The sequence below is a fragment of the Homalodisca vitripennis genome, chromosome 2 (assembly GCF_021130785.1).
Source record: "Homalodisca vitripennis isolate AUS2020 chromosome 2, UT_GWSS_2.1, whole genome shotgun sequence".
Classification (NCBI taxonomy): domain Eukaryota; kingdom Metazoa; phylum Arthropoda; class Insecta; order Hemiptera; family Cicadellidae; genus Homalodisca; species Homalodisca vitripennis.
The window spans coordinates 188,158,255-188,178,413 of NC_060208.1; the positions used below are offsets into that span (position 1 = coordinate 188,158,255).

The 20,159-nt window shown below is 33.4% G+C and overlaps 1 protein-coding gene across 1 annotated transcript in view; it reads right to left on the reverse strand.

Moving 5' to 3' along the window:
- LOC124355175 (titin-like) overlaps window positions 1-19,739 on the reverse strand; it is a 96,202-nt gene extending 76,463 nt beyond the window's left edge. Inside the window, 1 exon segment of the mRNA XM_046806177.1 lies at window positions 19,620-19,739. The gene's annotated coding sequence lies outside the window, so the exon portion shown is untranslated.
- Window positions 19,740-20,159: the final 420 nt, after the last annotated feature.

Below are 20,159 nucleotides of genomic sequence, written 5' to 3' on the forward strand. Positions count from 1 at the left end.
TACTATAGGGAAATGAAAGGAGTGTGCATTGAAAGTATAGCAGTCTTAGAAACATTTTCAATAATCTAATTGTTGCTACAGTTAAGTACTGTAAGTTCCGTATTTTAAAGACTACATTCTTGCAGATAAAGAACGATGAAATGGTAGCAGCAGGATTGTTTTTAAGTAGTCAAAATGTGGCCAAGAAGTAGTGAAATGTGAAACTGGCCAAGCGTGTCGGGAGCCAATAGCGGTTCTCACAAAAAGATTTGGCGGTCTGGATTTGCTTTCGGTTGTGGTTGGACGGAGGAGTGTTCGGTTATTTTAATGCGTATTTTTGTAGCATTGACGTTTGTCGTTAAGTAGATCCATCCCATGTAACTTTAATTTCAGTTTGTGCTTATACATGATAAAACCGGAGGAGCTTATTAATAAGCATAGTAATGCTTAAAAAATATTAGGCCATTAACTGATAAGGGTGATAAGGTAATATTTTACATTATAAATTGAAAAGTTATATCTTTCAATCACCAAATACGTTTTTTTCCAAGACTGGAGAAATTGTGTACAAGATTTACAAAAAGCAATGCCTTAAATTAATGATGCAACTAAGAGAAGAAGTACTGATCTGATTATTTATAGTACATACTCGTATACGTGCCGCTATTCGTTAAGGTAATTTAGAGACTCGAAGCCGTGGGATAGAGGGTACAGGACGTTCTTCTCATTAGCGAATCCGCACTGGAAAAATATGCTTCCTACCATTTACTGAGTTAACATGTTTAAAATATAAGACAGTCACGAAAATTTTGGTTTGTACGAAATTTCACTATTACTGAGTTGGACTAAGTGGGGGGGTTTTTAAAAACCTGATCGGGAATGCTAACGGGAGAAGTAAATGAAACCGCTTAACTAAATGATACACATTACTGAAATATGTACTAAATTATAGGATGGGTTCTTTAAATGGTACTTTCTTTGAAACATCTAGTTTTACTTAATGAGTATTGCATGGATTAATTCCGTTATTTAATTATAAACCTCCAAACATTCTCCTAATGTATTATACATCTAAAATTGAATCCAAAACGCAATAACGAATGTTAAGTAGCTTTCCTGTTGTCTGGGTTAATTTATGGAAATAAAGCCAATAAAAGAGTGCATTGGGAAGACGATGGGTGTATCTGACACGAATAAAACCCATTTGGTACTTCATCACAGTGTCTACACAGACCGTGCATCAGACATGAGACAAGGGCTATTAATTGACGGCAAAATTCACTGAAAATATGATGTGTCAATTTCCCAATTCCGTGGGGGGTAACTACTCGATGCGTGCGCTCAAGGCCCGAAGTCGGTACCCCAATAAAATAAAATAGCGCTTCATCTCGGGTCCCTCAAGGGTGTGCAGGAGGGATTTTCCATACCCTTACCAGTTTAGTCTTAACCGATCCACTTTAGGCGCTCACCACCAAAACTATCATTACTATTGCAGTAGTATCTAGTATGGACCATATTTTCGTAGAAGCTATCCCAGTCAACAACGCAAGAACAAACAACTTGGGACATATTTGGGTGTTTCCAGCATCTTCATTTGCCAGATAGAATGTCTAAGAAGTATATGTACCAACTACCAACTTTACGGCATCAAACATGGTTCACATGGTCACGATGGTTCACATGAGCGTGTCAGTTTGGGTGATCAATCTACTGTACAACCGCGCTTCCGATTGTCGTTTAACTTCTTCGTTTCTAGTCCACTAGTTCCGACAAACCGATTTCTGATCAGTCACCCTGGTCAGCAATCCCCAAAAAGAATCCTTAGAAGTTTAGTTTGCTACAAAGTTGATATTACAGATTAACCCACATCTCCCTGAGACTAATGCGATGAGAACATGATGTAACACAGTTAATTCACTATACCGGATTGTCCTATACCAGGAGGATCATGTGGTTTAAACTAAAATTATCAAAATTTCTATTACAACTTATTACTAAAAATCATAATGCAAAATGCGTTGGCAACATACTAAAAAACTATATACACAGTGTCCTACGATTAACCCGACAAACTTCTCAAGTGGTTTCCTCTCATCAAAATAATTAAAAAAGATTAGTATAACATATTTCCGTCCTTTCCCAGAAAATCGAGGGAACCATTATGCTAGCCATAGTTTGCTAAACAAAATCGCTTCGGGACATATTTTATATGCACTTTTTTCATTATTTTGATAAGAAGTGTGTCGGATTACTCGGGAGACACCCTGTAGAGTTACATTTTTAACTCTACTCTGTTTATTGATTTATTTGTTGGAGGGTCCATAATTTAGGATTTATGTCAATCCACGTTGCAAATTTATTTATAACATTAGAGTATTGTTTGTTTTACATTATGATAATTTATATTAAAACCCTGTCAAATAATAAAATGTTCCCCAAAATAAATCCGTTATTTATTTACTTACTCGTCCCAAATAATAATTTTGTAATTGTAGCTATCCCAATTGTTTATGTTCTTGGTGAGAGGAAATGGGTTAAAATATCGGGAGGCAAACAATTTGGGAATGTAAAACGAATTTTTAAAGTCCATATTGCCATATTGGGACACGAATACAGTCATGCGTATAGGTTAACCATTACACAATTCGTATTTATAGCTAATGTTCGCACTTGTTATAGATAGTTACAAAAAGTAAATTATCTCGTATAAGGTCATAGGTCAGGAGTGCAATTTTTGCTTGCAATTTACTGAATCACAAATATCAGTTTTGTAAATACTGCTTATACTTAACTACAGTAATACTGTTGTATACGCTTATAAGTCACTAATATTTTATTACTATTATATAACTCTGAACGGCCTGTGACCCTTTACCCTACTGACTGACTGACTGAGAATTATCGGTCACTTTCCATTGATCAAGAAGCGTGAAATTTTGAACACACGCGAGCATTGCGCTCAGAACAATGGAAAAATTCTAACGTTGTTAATTATTTGTTTTGGGGGAAATTTTCTGAGCAAAAGTGTGTGTATATTTTCACCACGGAGATTTTGACTTGATTAATAATAAGTAAATACTACCAAACGTGGCATGCGTATAATAAACTCAATATACGGCCACTAAATACATGATTTTGGAAGCCTAACACTAAAAAACGGCAAATTGAGAAAAGATACAAAAAATAATAAAAATTAGTATAGTTTGGTAAAGTTACACGGTGGTCGTTTATTCAATTTTGGCATTTTTTCAGTAAGGTACATTTCCGGATAGTCGACGTAGAACAGTGATGTAACTTAGGGATCTTGTAACATTGGACAGGTTAAATTTAAACACGAACTGTTTTGTCAGTCATTATTATAAAATGAGATATTATATTATGACATTAATATAACAATGATAGATTTATTTGCTAATTCAAGTTATAAACTCTCTTCGCCCTGTATATGAAACTTAGCAGAAGAAATGTCATGTTAAAACTAAAGTAGTGTAATATCTTTACCCTTCATATACAAGAAGTGGATGCACACTAATTAGGTAACATTACGTCCAATTATTTATTTCTAAACTATATCAATTTTTAAAGGTATATCTCAATGGTGGCCAATATAACTGAGAAAAAAATCTACATTAGTCCGGAATCCACACAAAAAACGGAATTAATCAATAATTCACAATAATGTGCATTCAATTCTAAACCACTTGATGAGTGAGTAATATCACTTGTTTACCACTACAATTCATGTTCTAAACAGAAAACAGATAAGAAGGGTTCTTTTTATATGTAAGAGGAAATCAAGTCTGCTAAATAAACCTCAATCAAGACTTATATGGATACGTATTAATCACCGACACAAAGTGGAATCCCGACTTGTGACTTCCGATTTGAGATGGCTTTGTCCGAGAACCAGCAATGAGCCTCTGTACAAGGCTGTCACCATTATCGGGGCCATTGCTAACCGGGGAGGTTCGCAGAACGCGGGCGGTCATCTGACGTGACCGGGAACAGAATAGAACCGGAGACCGACCGCAGAACCACAGCCGGCAGACAGATACCGGTCAAGGCTGGGTCGGCGACAGCTCCTTACACGGACAGTGGGCGCGGGATGTCTCCAGGGGAACATACAATAGCAATTAACTGTACCATACCTTAAGTGCAGAGTAAACCTTCAAGCCGGTTAATCATTGTGGATGTTAAACAGCTGATTCGTTGAAAATATCTCTTGTGATTTATAATTTTAGAAAAAGACTTGTTTATGTTCGCACGAAAACCTTTCATTTGTTTAAATTATTAATGTGCTATTGAGTGAGTAATGTCTTATGTGACAAATTATCTTCATGGTTGAATGGTAAATACCTCCCGTAAACTTTTTGTAATTTCCTACATTGGAACCTGGTTTACGGAAAACTTATTCTGGAAAAGATGCCATATGTTAGAGACTTTAAAAAGGCTATATAGCCTACATATGGAGAAAGGGGAACAAATAGAATATTTTTGTAAGAAAAGATACCCTTGATAACATCAATTGTAAAGTTACTGATGAGATTAAACTCCACAAATCAAAATAAACGTTCCTAGAAAAAATGATCATTTTAGAATTTAGAATATTTTAATAAAATTAAAATAAACTATACAGCTTTTTGTTCTAGCTATATCAGAAAATCGGATTAGAAAACTACACAGTATACTGAGCAATAACAAATGTATACATGAGACGTCTTAAAACACATTTTTAATGCTTACCTCATCGCATTGAAACAGAAATCATCGTAGTGTAATATACTTAAATATAGCTATAAGATTATTTGACGCAATTGGTGTGAAAAATTAATTACTTTTTTACAATTTAATTATATTTTACTGCATTTACGAATTGTGAATTTTGTTTAACCCTCTGAGCCGCGGGTGACATGTCACAACTGGGGAATGTCACATTTACTGTACAGTAAACTCGTCGCCTGGGGTCCAGAGGGTCAGCTAGAAATATCACCATTTTTCAGATGCTATTCCAGTTAAACTCAAACTTAGGGCGAGAGCTGTCGTTAAGAGAGTAAAACTGATCATTGTTATACTGAATCCCAACTGCAAATTCTTTCCGTTTAAAACAAACTGACAACTACATGAAATAATAATTTTTGACACCTACATTAGTGTTTTGAAGAATATTTGAAATTTATTTTATTACAGGTATCAGCTATTTAAAATAAACACAATCGTTCTCGTTCCAGTTACAACATGATTATGTACTATATGACTTGTTTGCGTCCGATATAACAAGATACATTAATTCCCCGTTATAAAAACCAAGTACCCTCATCGAGTCATTTGAGTGTTTTCGGCTAACCGAACTGATTACTGTATGATTCCTCTCAAAAAGGCCGAGAGCACTCGGTATATACGAGGAGCATATCACGGGCGACTTTATAGTCCCAATGTGTCTCCTCATTTAGTTATCAAAAAGAACCAACATTTTGTAACCAGTCAAAAGAATCAGAAAAGGTTTAGACACGTTTTGGTCCTCTTTACACTTTACAAAGCTAGATAAGGGTTGTGATTGCGTTCTACTTATATTACAACAACAACAAAACTTAGATATCAATGACCAGCCAGAAGAGTCTCGAAAGGAGGCAGAGAACTGCATGTGGGTCTAAAGCCCTGGAAGGTTCTAACTATGACGTCACGGGGCAGGGGCGGCTGCACCATGGAGGAAGAGCCAGAGGTGACTCACCATAGAGGAGTGGGTCGATGTTGTTTGTGTACCTGCCAGGCCTATGCGGCGAGGCGAGGCGTCGTCGGTGAGTGGGTAGCAACTGCTCTCCTGTATCACGCAATACTCGCATCAGCTACTCAATATCGCATTGTATACTGATCACTAGCTGGCCACTGAAAGTGAACCGTATCATCAAATTAGTATTGGTCTGTCAGACAACTGATCCACTGAATTATAAATATTGTAGACGTGTTCTGATGCAATGTTAAATACAATGTTAAATAGGGACCACTAACTGGCTACTGGTAGTGAACCGTGTCATCAAATTAGTATCGGTCTGTCAGACAACTGATCCACTGAATTATAAATATTGTAGACGTGTTCTGATGCAATGTTAAATACAATGTTAAATAGGGACCACTAACTGGCTACTGGTAGTGAACCGTGTCATCAAATTAGTATCGGTCTGTCAGACAACTGATCCACTCAATTATAAATATTGTAGACGTGTTCTGATGCAATGTCAAATACAATATTAAATAGGGACCACTAACTGGCTACTGGTAGTGAACCGTGTCATCAAATTAGTATCGGTCTGTCAGACAATTGATCCACTCAATTATAAATATTGTAGACGTGTTCTGATGCAACAGATACTCGTACTATGTTAAATATTGACCACTAACTGGCTACTGGTAGTGAACAGTGTCATCAAATTAGTATCGGTCTGTCAGACAACTGATCCACTGAATTATAAATATTGTAGACGTGTTCTGATGCAACAGATACTCGTACTATGTTAAATATTGACCACTAACTGGCTACTGGTAGTGAACAGTGTCATCAAATTAGTATCGGTCTGTCAGACAACTGATCCACTGAATTATAAATATTGTAGACGTGTTCTGATGCAACAGATACTCGTACTATGTTAAATATTGACCACTAACTGGCTACTGGTAGTGAACAGTGTCATCAAATTAGTATCGGTCTGTCAGACAACTGATCCACTGAATTATAAATATTGTAGACGTGTTCTTATGCAACAGATACTCGTACAATGTTAAATACTGACCACTAACTGGCTACTGGTAGTGAACTGTATCGTAAAATTAGTATTGGTTTGTCACACAACTGATCCACTCAATTATAAATATTGTAGACGTGTTCTGATGCAACAGATAATCGTACAATGTTAAATACTGACCACTAACTGGCTACTGGTAGTGAACAGTGTCATCAAATTAGTATCGGTCTGTCAGACAACTGATCCACTGAATTATAAATATTGTAGACGTGTTCTGATGCAACAGATACTCGTACTATGTTAAATATTGACCACTAATTGGCCACTGGTAGTGAACTATATCATCAAATTAGTATCGGTCTGTCAGACAAATAAACCACTGAATTATAAATATTGTATATTCGTTCTAATGCAACAGATACTCGTACAATGTTAAATACTGACCACTAATTGGCCACTGGTAGTGAACTATATCATCAAATTAGTATCGGTCTGTCAGACAACTGATCCACTGAATTATAAATATTGTATATTCGTTCTAATGCAACATATACTCGTACAATGTTAAATACTGACCACTAACTGGCCACCGGTAGTGAACTGTATCATCAAATTAGTATCGGTCTGTCAGACAACTGATCCACTGAATTATAAATATTGTATATTCGTTCTAATGCAACATATACTCGTACAATGTTAAATACTGACCACTAACTGGCCACCGGTAGTGAACTGTATCATCAAATTAGTATCGGTCTGTCAGACAACTGATCCACTGAATTATAAATATTGTAGACGTGTTCTGATGCAACAGATAATCGTACAATGTTAAATACTGACCACTAACTGGCTACTGGTAGTGAACAGTGTCATCAAATTAGTATCGGTCTGTCAGACAACTGATCCACTCAATTATAAATATTGTAGACGTGTTCTGATGCAACAGATAATCGTACAATGTTAAATACTGACCACTAACTGGCTACTGGTAGTGAACTGTATCGTAAAATTAGTATTGGTTTGTCACACAACTGATCCACTCAATTATAAATATTGTAGACGTGTTCTGATGCAACAGATAATCGTACAATGTTAAATACTGACCACTAACTGGCCACTGGTAGTGAACTGTATCGTAAAATTAGTATTGGTTTGTCACACAACTGATCCACTCAATTATAAATATTGTAGACGTGTTCTGATGCAACAGACACTCGTACAATGTTAAATACATACCACTAACTGGCCACCGGTAGTGAACTGTATCATCAAATTAGTATCGGTCTGTCAGACAAATAAACCACTGAATTATAAATATTGTAGACGTGTTCTGATGCAACAGATACTCGTACAATGTTAAATACTGACCACTAATTGGCCACTGGTAGTGAACTATATCATCAAATTAGTATCGGTCTGTCAGACAAATAAACCACTGAATTATAAATATTGTATATTCGTTCTAATGCAACAGATACTCGTACAATGTTAAATACTGACCACTAATTGGCCACTGGTAGTGAACTATATCATCAAATTAGTATCGGTCTGTCAGACAACTGATCCACTGAATTATAAATATTGTATATTCGTTCTAATGCAACATATACTCGTACAATGTTAAATGCTGACCACTAACTGGCCACCGGTAGTGAACTGTATCATCAAATTAGTATCGGTCTGTCAGACAACTGATCCACTGAATTATAAATATTGTATATTCGTTCTAATGCAACATATACTCGTACAATGTTAAATACTGACCACTAACTGGCCACCGGTAGTGAACTGTATCATCAAATTAGTATCGGTCTGTCAGACAACTGATCCACTGAATTATAAATATTGTAGACGTGTTCTGATGCAACAGATAATCGTACAATGTTAAATACTGACCACTAACTGGCTACTGGTAGTGAACTGTATCGTAAAATTAGTATTGGTTTGTCACACAACTGATCCACTCAATTATAAATATTGTAGACGTGTTCTGATGCAACAGATAATCGTACAATGTTAAATACTGACCACTAACTGGCCACTGGTAGTGAACTGTATCGTAAAATTAGTATTGGTTTGTCACAAAACTGATCCACTCAATTATAAATATTGTAGACGTGTTCTGATGCAACAGATAATCGTACAATGTTAAATACTGACCACTAACTGGCCACTGGTAGTGAACTGTATCGTAAAATTAGTATTGGTTTGTCACAAAACTGATCCACTCAATTATAAATATTGTAGACGTGTTCTGATGCAACAGATACTCGTACAATGTTAAATACTGACCACTAACTGGCTACTGGTAGTGAACCGTATCATCAAATTAGTATCGCTCTGTCAGACAAATGATCCACTGAATTATAAATATTGTAGACGTGTTCTAATCAGTTAGGTTTTTAGGGATTAAGTCACAGTAAATTGCCTAGGGTTGTCGTTCAAGTGTGACCACATTGAATGTGTGACCACTGGATGTTATGCAACCCATAGAAGATCTTTGAACGTGTCAGTAAATATTATTGATTGCTGCTTCAAAATTGAAATTTACTTTATTATATGGAATTCACAGATTAATTTAATGCCTGAAATAAATTATTATACACATGACAAATACAGTAATTTTTTTTCAGGATTAGTTGTATTTATTTTTAACAGAAGCAGATTTTCAGGTATAGAAACGGTGTTTGACATATTAACATTGTAGGCGAGCAGGTGTAGTGTCTCCGTATTGTTTCTCAACTGACAAAAAGTGTTTCTTATAAAGTTATTTATAAAAAATTGTCTAATCGTGTATATCAGTTATACGTCAGACAATACACTGGATGGAGAAAACAGAAATATAACTCATTTTTAGGTTTTCAAATTTAAATTATGACGAGTCCAGGTTAACATTTAAGATATAAATAACGTAGTACGAAGATCAAATTAGGTTCTTCCACTTCGACCCTCACCAATTTGCTTTGTTGTATTTTAGGCTTGAAATTTTACCCTTTGACATATAGCATATATAATTCATCACAAAGTAATTATAACCATAAAACATTGAATAAAATAGTATTTCGCTTTTAGAGATTTCTTCAATAAGATAGTAAACTTAGTTAGAACCTTAAACTTGGGTTCGAAATTGTTGTATTGTAATCTTTTAATATTTTATATTGGTGGAACTCTCCAGTTATTTTTGACAACCAACTATGAGTGGTTAATTGTTTTGAAAATACATGTTATGTCTTGAACACAAAGTTGCTTTCAAATTAATTCAAAAATTAATTTTTAACTCAAATTTAATTTCTTCTAAACGTTAAAGCTACAACGATGCAAGGGATTAAACCATTTTTTAATGTATAGACAATTAGAGAATAAATTGCTCTCAAAAATGGTAGCGTTTGGAAATTAAAATACTGAAAGACTTTATCCTTGATAGGATTTTGACATTTATTCTCGTCTATGGTAATTCATTAAGTACATAATGTAGTTTACGTACATATAGAATCTTCATGACACTCACTGTTTTACATGCAAAGATTTATGCACATCACCCTAATGTGGTTGGATGTTACAACGTGGGTGACAGCAAAAGAACATTTCCCATTTTTAATTATCTTAAAAAAATCTTATTATTAAGACGATACGTGGATGGGGGTTTTTGATACCGAGATTTTGAGACAAACACGTGTGTAAAATGAGTGTTTGACGTACGCTAGCGTGCTATTGTTGATTATTATGTTTATCAGTGGACATGCTCTCTATAGTTTTAAACAATCATACTATTGAATACAATCAGTAGTTAAAAATTACTAATCCCGGTGTAAGGCAGAATTTTGTCTCGCGAGTCGGTGGCCTCCACAAAATATCGACCTCTGTGCTGACGGTCAACATCTTGGTAGGAAGTGCTGATGTGAATATTCAAGTAGAGAAACACGTTGAGTGTGAAATCAGAGAAAAAGCTAATTTCAGATCCAAATTTAACCTTACCCATTATGTAGAGTAAAATTAGTGGACTATTATTGCTAAAAACTAGAATTACGGACGTTTATTTCTGCCCAAGTGTTGCAATAAAAGAAACAAAACCTTAAATAATTGTAAACTATTCCAAAATTATTAAATTAAAATTATTAAACCATAAGTAGATACATTATATGTTAATAACTAAATATACAATAATAAATAATATTAAATATTCATATTGAGTTATTAATAATTAATAAATTATAGTGATTAATTATTAAATTAATAGTTCACCATTCTAATAACCATTAAATTTAAAAAATATTTGAATATTAGGTGGAAAAGAGTGGTGTCTCCGGTCTCATCTACAAGAAAATTATATGATATATTATATGATACACATATATAACAGTGCCTAAGTTTTTAAGTGTATAAGTTAAAATTAACAGCAAACTAAATTTAAAAGTCTCAAAACTCGTTTACAAAAGTAGACTGATTTAGTGTAAGTGTAATTCTTAGTTAGATTAATATCGATTTGGTTATTTATGAGAATAGTTTTAAAATATTTTCATATTTAAAGCCTTCACACGAGGAAATCACAATCTTTACGCGCATTTGGTATGGATGAAACATAACCAAATACGCGAAATTCGGCGAAATCCTCAGATATAGTTTCAATGACACAATCCCATAACTAGTTTCTATTCGTGGCAGAAATGATCCTGACGTCACGGGGTGTGTTCCTAAACATCGGCAAGAAACAGCTGGGCATTGTTAACTGACTCCAATGGGTAGCCATGTACGGCTCCATGAGCACGCCTCCGTGTCTTATCGCCCTGACTGTCGGTGATCCCATCTGAGTGATTTATAGTGTCCACTACACCGAGGTCACTTGTGCGGGGCAGGAACCGACTAATAAGTGACTGTAGACTCCGTCAGGCTACTTCACTTTGACTGCGACGGTTCTTGTTAGCTTATCAACTAGATTTAAAATAGCTTGGTATGCAGTATTGCCTCACCGATAATAATCGAACTAAGATAAACCAAACGATAAGGTAAAGTTTGGCTTCGATAGCTAACACCATTTTCCTTTTTCTGATTTGACGGTTGCACAATACTTTTTGTTTTATTTTGTCCAAATGAATTTATACATACATTCAATTTGTTAGTGCACTTTTAACATTAAACATTATGATAATACAAAAGTTTCTCCTGAATATCCATTTAACTATCATGAAGAAATATTTCTCAATAGGCCTTCTTGTACACAAACTAACATTGGTTTGAGGAAAATTACGTATTTATGGATTGCTTCTTATCTCCCAGTGTGTCAAATTTCTTTTCCACGACACTGTAGGTTGCGTGAAATTGGCGAGTTCTTCGGAGTTCCTCAGGGCTCGGTCCTTGATCCCAAACTTTTTCTGCTATTGCAGCTGTTTGCTTGTTATCGGACGACACCGATGTGTATGTCTCTGCTAAATTCCAAGCTCCCTTAGAAGTAAAAGTATATGACGAAACGAAGTGGTTTCGTGAGAACCGCCTGCTTATCAATCGAAAGAAGACACAAGCTATTGAGTTTTGTATCACCGAATCAAAGACTTTTAACCATCTCTTTCACTATTTAAAATCAATAAGTGACGGCAGTTGACGGGAGTAAATTTATCGGGATTGTTCTTGATAGAAATTTTAAATTTGGTCAAGTCTGGAATCTTTGCTTCGCTGTACCTTTCTTTTCTGATCTTCTTAAATACGTACGATGTTCTAAATAAATATATTTTGAATTTGAGTTTGAAGACAATATGGCAATTTCCAATAGCGAGTATAACAGAAATTTGTGTAGTGCAGTTCTAAATGTGATTGGACACAACTGTTCAAAAATGAAAATTATTTTTTTTATTATAACGACAAACAAATAATAATAAGGGGTACTTTCACTATGTAGATTTAGTATTAACTGATATTCCCTACATAACACAAAAGAGGTTTTATTTGATGGATGATAAACAACGCCCAGTGACATATAATGTTCTAAATTTACAAACATTTTATTCAAGAAGAACCTCATGATGTGTTTTTAGATATATATATATATATATATATATATATATATATATATATATATATATATATATATATATATAAATACACTACTGTTTTTAATTTTTGCTGTCAAAAGATTTAGAATCTTTCACCATTAACTTTGTCTTGTTAGATTACAGCACTGGTTCAAAAAAATGTTTATATTCCATACCCTTTGAATAGCCTTTTTTGCCTAGAAGAAGAAAGTACCCCATTCTTGCCAACCTTTCCCCCAATAATTATTTACATGAATACACTTTTACTAACCTTAATACCAATTTAGTGTTAAACAGTACAAAAACGTCAACATATTATAGGAAATATAAAATATGATTTTTATTACTACGCAAAACTGAATATAAAAATGCTATATAAAACAACGGACTAACGCAATAAAAAATTGTTTCTATTGAACTAAAAATATTATTTTTTATATATTTGTTCGTAACTTTCGTTAATCTTTGAAAAAAATGTCTTTATTTGTAGTTTTCTACCGTATTGCATCCAAGTGTCATACTGCCATTAGATCAAATTTCTTCACACACAACGCACAGTGGTTTTTGACTGTCATTATCAACGTGATGTGAGTGAAAACCCATAACTGAAGTATTCATCAACAAAATGTTTTCTTTACGTGTGGGATAACTGCTGCTTTGAGTTCTTACTGAGTTAAACAATGCTTATCTTATCTCTTAGCAGCAAAGCATTGATTGTTGATGCATTCTCGCTCTCGTCAAATCGCGTTTGTATACTAATTTGCATTGAACTGCTGCTTGCTGCTGCCAATTCACCAAGATGAATCTTTGCGCTACTTGCGGAGGTTTTTAGTATTCCAGTTTCCAGCCACTTATACATTTTGAGAACTGTTATAAAAAATATTAAACAATAAATACACACCAACAATCAGTTAACATATTCCAGAAATGGTGTTGGTATTGTTTAGGAATCCAGTCAATGCTTGCTCATTGTGTCATGCTTTTTATGTTCACAAAATGCAGTATACATAACTCGAAAACATATTTTGGAATCTAATAACTTTGTATTAATCACACGACAAACCACTATAACTATGTTTTTTGTATCAAATATAAATAAGTTTAAGTTAGAAACATATCCTGGAAATTGATAACTTTGTATTAATCATACAACAAACTATGTTTTCTGTCGTGTGAAGTATAAGTTTAAGTTGAAAACATATACTGGAACCTGATAACTTTGTATTAAACACATAAAAAAGCATTACAACTATTTTTGTGTCAAATGAATTATAAGGTTAAGTTAAAAACATACCGAAACTATAAAATTATTAGAGCTCACAAAATAGTATTTTATTCTAATCAATCAACACTTTACATCTGATATGATTATGTATGGGATCCAAGAATAGTAAAGCACGGCAATAATTCGTATAAATTTTAGTCTGATACATTTCTTGAAAATGAACAGAAAGTAGGCAATTTCCAAGTTTAGAACAATAACTTGCAAGAAAGTTATCAATCTACTGGTAATTTGAAGTTCAGTCTAACTGAATAAAAAGTGGGAAATTAAAACGTTATCAAGTGGTGTTAATTAATTCTTCAAAAAGAACTGATAGCCTTGCTTACTTCATAACCTAAATTAAACAAACTGCTTCTATTAATACATGTATAAATATATATGTATGTATGTATATTATATATATAGGTATTATATATATATATATATATATATATATATATATATATATAAAATACCTTATGTATTACATATTATATATATATTATACATACATATATATTATATATATGTATGTATGTATGACGAAAACATGAACATCATTTTAATGCTCTCTTTTAGCTGCGTTATTTGCTAAATATTACTTTATTTTATATAGAGTATTTGTAGAGTATTTACGTAACGTATTTATAAAAATAATAAAATTATATTTTAAGTTACAATAATCTTGTGAAATATACATAGAATCATATTTTTATGTTTGTTTTAACTGTAATGTTCAGCTTAAATAATCAGGGAAACCAGTAACATATTTAAATCCATCCTTTCTCTTATCTTTAAAAAAAATTTCTTTTACTAGAACTAACGACATGATAATTAATATTTTACATACTGTATTTCATATAATCATTTGGGCAAGAAAGCCCAATAGTGGTACTGAAATAATTATGTTGACTGTATATTTAGTTACTTTTAAATTCAATTAATTTTATATAGATTTAGGAAGTTTATATCTCTGTTCTTTTTCTAACCACAATTTAGTATCGATAAGAACTGGCCATTTAGAAGTTTCCGCTAGAATTAAATAAATACTTAAACAATTTTAAATACAACATCTTTATGTGAATGCGCTAAGAGGCTTTTGTGTATATTTCAACAAACGAGATACAGAAATTAATACCTCTCTTCTTGTACAGAATTGCTAGTATCAATTATGAAAGTTTAAAGGATGTTTTCGTTTTTAAATTAATTTTCTAAGGATATATTCATGAGCAATGCGAATTACTCGTACTATAATTTCAATAACATGTTCATGGCTGATATAAAAAAATAACATTATTATCATACAAAAAAGATTTGGTTGCATTCCGTTATCTGTCCCCAAATTATAACCTTGTTTATATGAATTTGTGAATTCGTTTTTAGCATTCATTAAATGTTAACAATGCAATGCCAAGGTTATTTTAATTGTTGGACACAAACGCACACTTTAGTAAAGAAAAGTTTAAAATAGATCATAGACGGGATGACACAAATGCCTCTGATTATCAGTAAGCACCTTTGATGACGACAAATGGAAATAATCCCTTCTAGATAGCCTGATCTAGAATTCAATTGTCATAAACCCGCATACATGATCTTGCATGGTTACGGATGAAGATTGAAAAAACTACACATAAAAAAGATAGATCACAAACAGACATAGGTGCTGGGCTCTGAACACATATTGGACAATAGCAGTTACATTGTCTTTTTCACTTGTCTTCGCAGTTCTGGACCTTCCGGTCTTTGGCTAATCATGTTCAAGTTCAGTCGGCACAAATCAGGGCCCAATTTGTACTTGCCTAGATAGTGCTAGAGTTCGGAAACAGTCATTGTAAAAATAGTATAATTATTCCATCACTATTTTTGTTTATCTTCCACCAACACTATGAAAGAGAAATGCGTCTTCGATCGCTAAATCTTAGGTTCATGGTTACTATGCAGTGACAGCCCGATGCGTCGACAATTCACTTTGCAGCTGAGTAAACAAGGGGAACAAGACTGAACAAAATATCACGTCTCAAAACATATAAATCTCTCTGAAGAAAACAAACTGTATTGTAACAATAAGTACTCTTCATTTATATATACGGTTTATTCCTCAGACTTCGGGATTTCCGGATACACTTATTGTTAACTAGCAGTTACCCGCGGTTTCGCACGCAATTTCATTTTTAAAAACAGCGTATTTTTGAGCATATTCGTTTTAAATGATATTCCAAACAATCCTGAGATAAGCGATAGTCACTGAAAGATATTTCAATCTCTTGATCCATTGGAGATTGAAGTTTTATAATTGGGCCCTGAAGTCCCCGGAGTAAAACTTGTTTTAATAAGTACCTCTAATACTTCTTGAATTTGTTTCCAATATTTCGAGATATTTTATTGAATAGCTCCAACGATTTAGATAATAATTGAACTATTTTATATCAGTGTAGAGAAATCATTAGTGTAGAGTGAGACTATAGTCAAAGTCCTTAGCTTTTCAGTTAAAACACTAGTATGGCATTTTACTGTGGTTGATTAAAATCCAAATAAAAAAACCCCCAGACAAAGAAAAGCCTTTGCAAGTAACCTTGTCAAGTATAACAGACTTTGACTGATGAATAACAATTTACATTTACTATCATGTTTAAATGTGTATAAATTATTATTATACTTATTATTTTTGACTTTGACATGTGATTAAAAACACATTTGTTATCTGCTAAGTTGAGTCAAGTTCATAGATATAATTGATCATGGAGTGTAAGGGAGTTTACAAGGCCAGTGGGACGAAGTCCGGAGAGATTTTCGAAACAGGAATAGGCCTATATGTTAACCCGGGACCCTAAGAATGTCTTAGAAAAACTTCAGTACAATTCAGTAGTTTTTACGTGATTGAATAAAATACACACAAACACTTGAGGTGGGTAAAGCTCTGGGATTATAAACAAATCTCCTCTTAATAGATCATTAATTTTAGGTCTTTCTACATTTTTATTATCATTTTTGTAAATTTCACATTAAGAAAAATTAGCGGACATTTTCAGTCTCTTTGTACTTAGATAAGAGGATCCCAACCAGCGGTACGCGTACTTAAGGGTACACAAACAATATCAGTAATGGCGGAAATCGATATTTTAACATTATTATATTGCTGCGTAATAACTGCCGATCTGTTAGTGTGCGTGCGTGGTCAGCCATCAGAGCGTGAATGTATTCGTGCATGATCAGCCATCAGAGCATACATGCATGAATGCTTATACTGAGCAAGCCTGACTTGGACGCCTGAACAAAACTAAACACCACTTTTAAAGTGTGTCTAGTTATTATTGATGTGCATTTATTGTTTAATATTTTTAATACAGTATTTACATCGTAAAGTGGCTGAAAACTGGAACACTGAATTAGCAGCAGCATGCAGAAGTTCAATGCAAATTGGTAAACAATCCCAATTTGACGAGAGCGAGAGAAAATGCATCAACAATCAATGCTTTGTTGCTAAGAGATAAGATAAGGTCTGTTAAAAGAACTCAAAGCAGCAGTTCTCCGCACGTAAACAACATAAAATATGCTGATTAATACTTGAGGTATGAGTCATCACGGTATGCATTCACGGCTGATAATGACCTAGAAAGCATAAACGGTACGGTACTAAACTACAAAGAAAACTATATTAATTCTTACCAAATATTAAAAAAAGGTATAATTGATACTTTATTTGTAAACTACAAACAAAGATAATAAGAAAGCAGTCAAAGCGTTTTATAAAATTAGTTACCACATATCTAAAAGTGGTAAAGTCATAAAATTACAAAACAATTAATTTCTGATTGCATTAAAAGATGCCGTCAAATATAATATATTGGGTGAAGAACATAATAATATAATTTCAAGGAAAGTTAAGAATATATCTGATGATGTTGAATGTTGAGTTTTAAAAAAATCAAGTGGATAACAGCACTGGTGTTTACAGTTTATCAATTGTGGTTGTCAGTGATTTGAAAGATACTTGAATGGTACCAGCTTAAGAAAAACATATAATCTATATACTCTCAAGGAAATATTTAAAGCATTAAAGGTTATTTTTACAAAAATGAAATAAATTGCGAAAATCTTTGCGGTATTTGCACTAATGGCGAAATAAGTGTTGAATCGTTCTTTAGTAGTTGTTAATTTTATTTAGGACAGTACAAAAAAATGAAGAACATTTAAGTTATAATGTGGAAAGATGGACAGTCCCGTGTAGGATTGCTTTTTCACACAGAGGTAAAAATTATTTGAAGTGTGAAATGAAGCTATAGCATTGTTTAAGATTACTCTTTTGAGTTGGATTGCAATTTTCTTGATAGTTGGCTTCGTCTGTCATACTTGATTGTTATTTACTCAGAAATGAACGTAATTTGAAAACTATAACAGCGATAAAGCACTAAAGTATTTGGCAAGTAAGTAAAGTACAGTACTTGTTGAGAAAGCATTTTCTTCGTATGCATTTATTAGCTTGAAGCATTGGCAGGTTTGAGGCTGTAGTCAGTCGTCGAATGAGCAGATGTTAAAACGCTCAGTCTTGGGAAACAAGTTCAATGGTCCCATTGAGTAAACATCTTTATAACAATAATATTTTCAATACAATAGAAACAAGATTTTCATTGTATTTGTCCGTTGTTTCATATCACATGTTTTATAATGAGTTTTGTGTAGTAAATAAAAATCATACATTTCATATAATATTTTAATGTTTTTTTTTGTACCTTTTGATGCTAAACTGATATTAAGCTTAATAAAAATCTCTGTATGTAAATAATTGTTTGGGGGGTTGGCAAAGAAGGGGGTACTTGTTAGGAAAAAGCCCAAGGTGCACACGAATATTACACAGATTGGGAGCTTCTACAGCATGTACTTGACTCTGTCATACAACAAAAGTTGTCTTACGACATTAAAGGAATTTGAATTTGAATTCTCTTCTACTCTAAAACTTAGTTTCTACCGACTCTCAACCTCCAACTCTCTAAATATTTAAAGAAATCTAACCTACATGTATGGCATTTTCGATTAAACTGTACACAATAGTATCTAGTAATTATTTTCTTTTACAGATTAACTCAGTAAATTCTTATATTCTTATTCTTAAAAATTTAATAATAGTTTTTACAACTGCAGTAGACTTTATTTATGTACAGTTCTCACCAAACACATGGTTTAAAATCAAAACGATCAGAAAACAATCAATAGGCGCGTCGGTATGAATAAATAAACTGTGTTATCACTCGGCAACGTTATCACATTTCATATTCGCAATTCTCTCTCGATACCAAATGTAAATTACTTCTGCACATATGAAATCTAAAAAATATAGGCTCAATAATGAATTTAATCCAACAGATGGTGAGTAAAAATAATGTATATACAATAAATATCATAAAGATCTGACAATTAGTGTTCCTTAGTACGTGGCAAATTTGAAATTAACTTTGAGGCACGTACGGTAGTTATTAACACATCGGTAAGTAATGAATTTGTGCGTTATCTTATATAAAAACTGTAACAGAATATACATTAATGAACAACAAGATGACCAGAAGGATTTGTTGAAAGTTCTAAACGTAAAATAGAATAAACGTAAATCATCATGCTTACAATGGCTCGAAGAACTGCGACTGGTGTGAAGTGAGGTTATGTTGTCACTGCGGTGTTGTCTACACGTCTGCTAAAGATGGTAAAGTGCAAATCAGCTGATCACATCAAACATCACAATCACCATTGTTGTCTATCCCAACTCCACAACACCACCACTACCACAACAACAGTCACTGGTAGTTTCGTCCCACCACTATCGCACAGTGGGCTATTAGCGATTTTATCCGGACAAAAATCAATTTTGAACTGTTAGGGAAAGGTAATATGTAGTTACGGGTTTGAATGAACAGATAGTCAAATATGTGTGCTTCACTCTTTTTATTGTACTGGCATTGGTCATTCGGTACCCCCACCACTAGAAATTCTACCGATAGTCTAATCAGGTTTTTCACTCCTCAAACACTTACATGGCCACTGCAAACACTGGTATGTAAAGGCCACTATTTTCAGAGAAGTTTAAAATTAATCGAGAAACCACAATGTATCATGGTTTTCCAGAAAATTGCAATTACGTTATTGGTATATGAAGCCATAATTAAA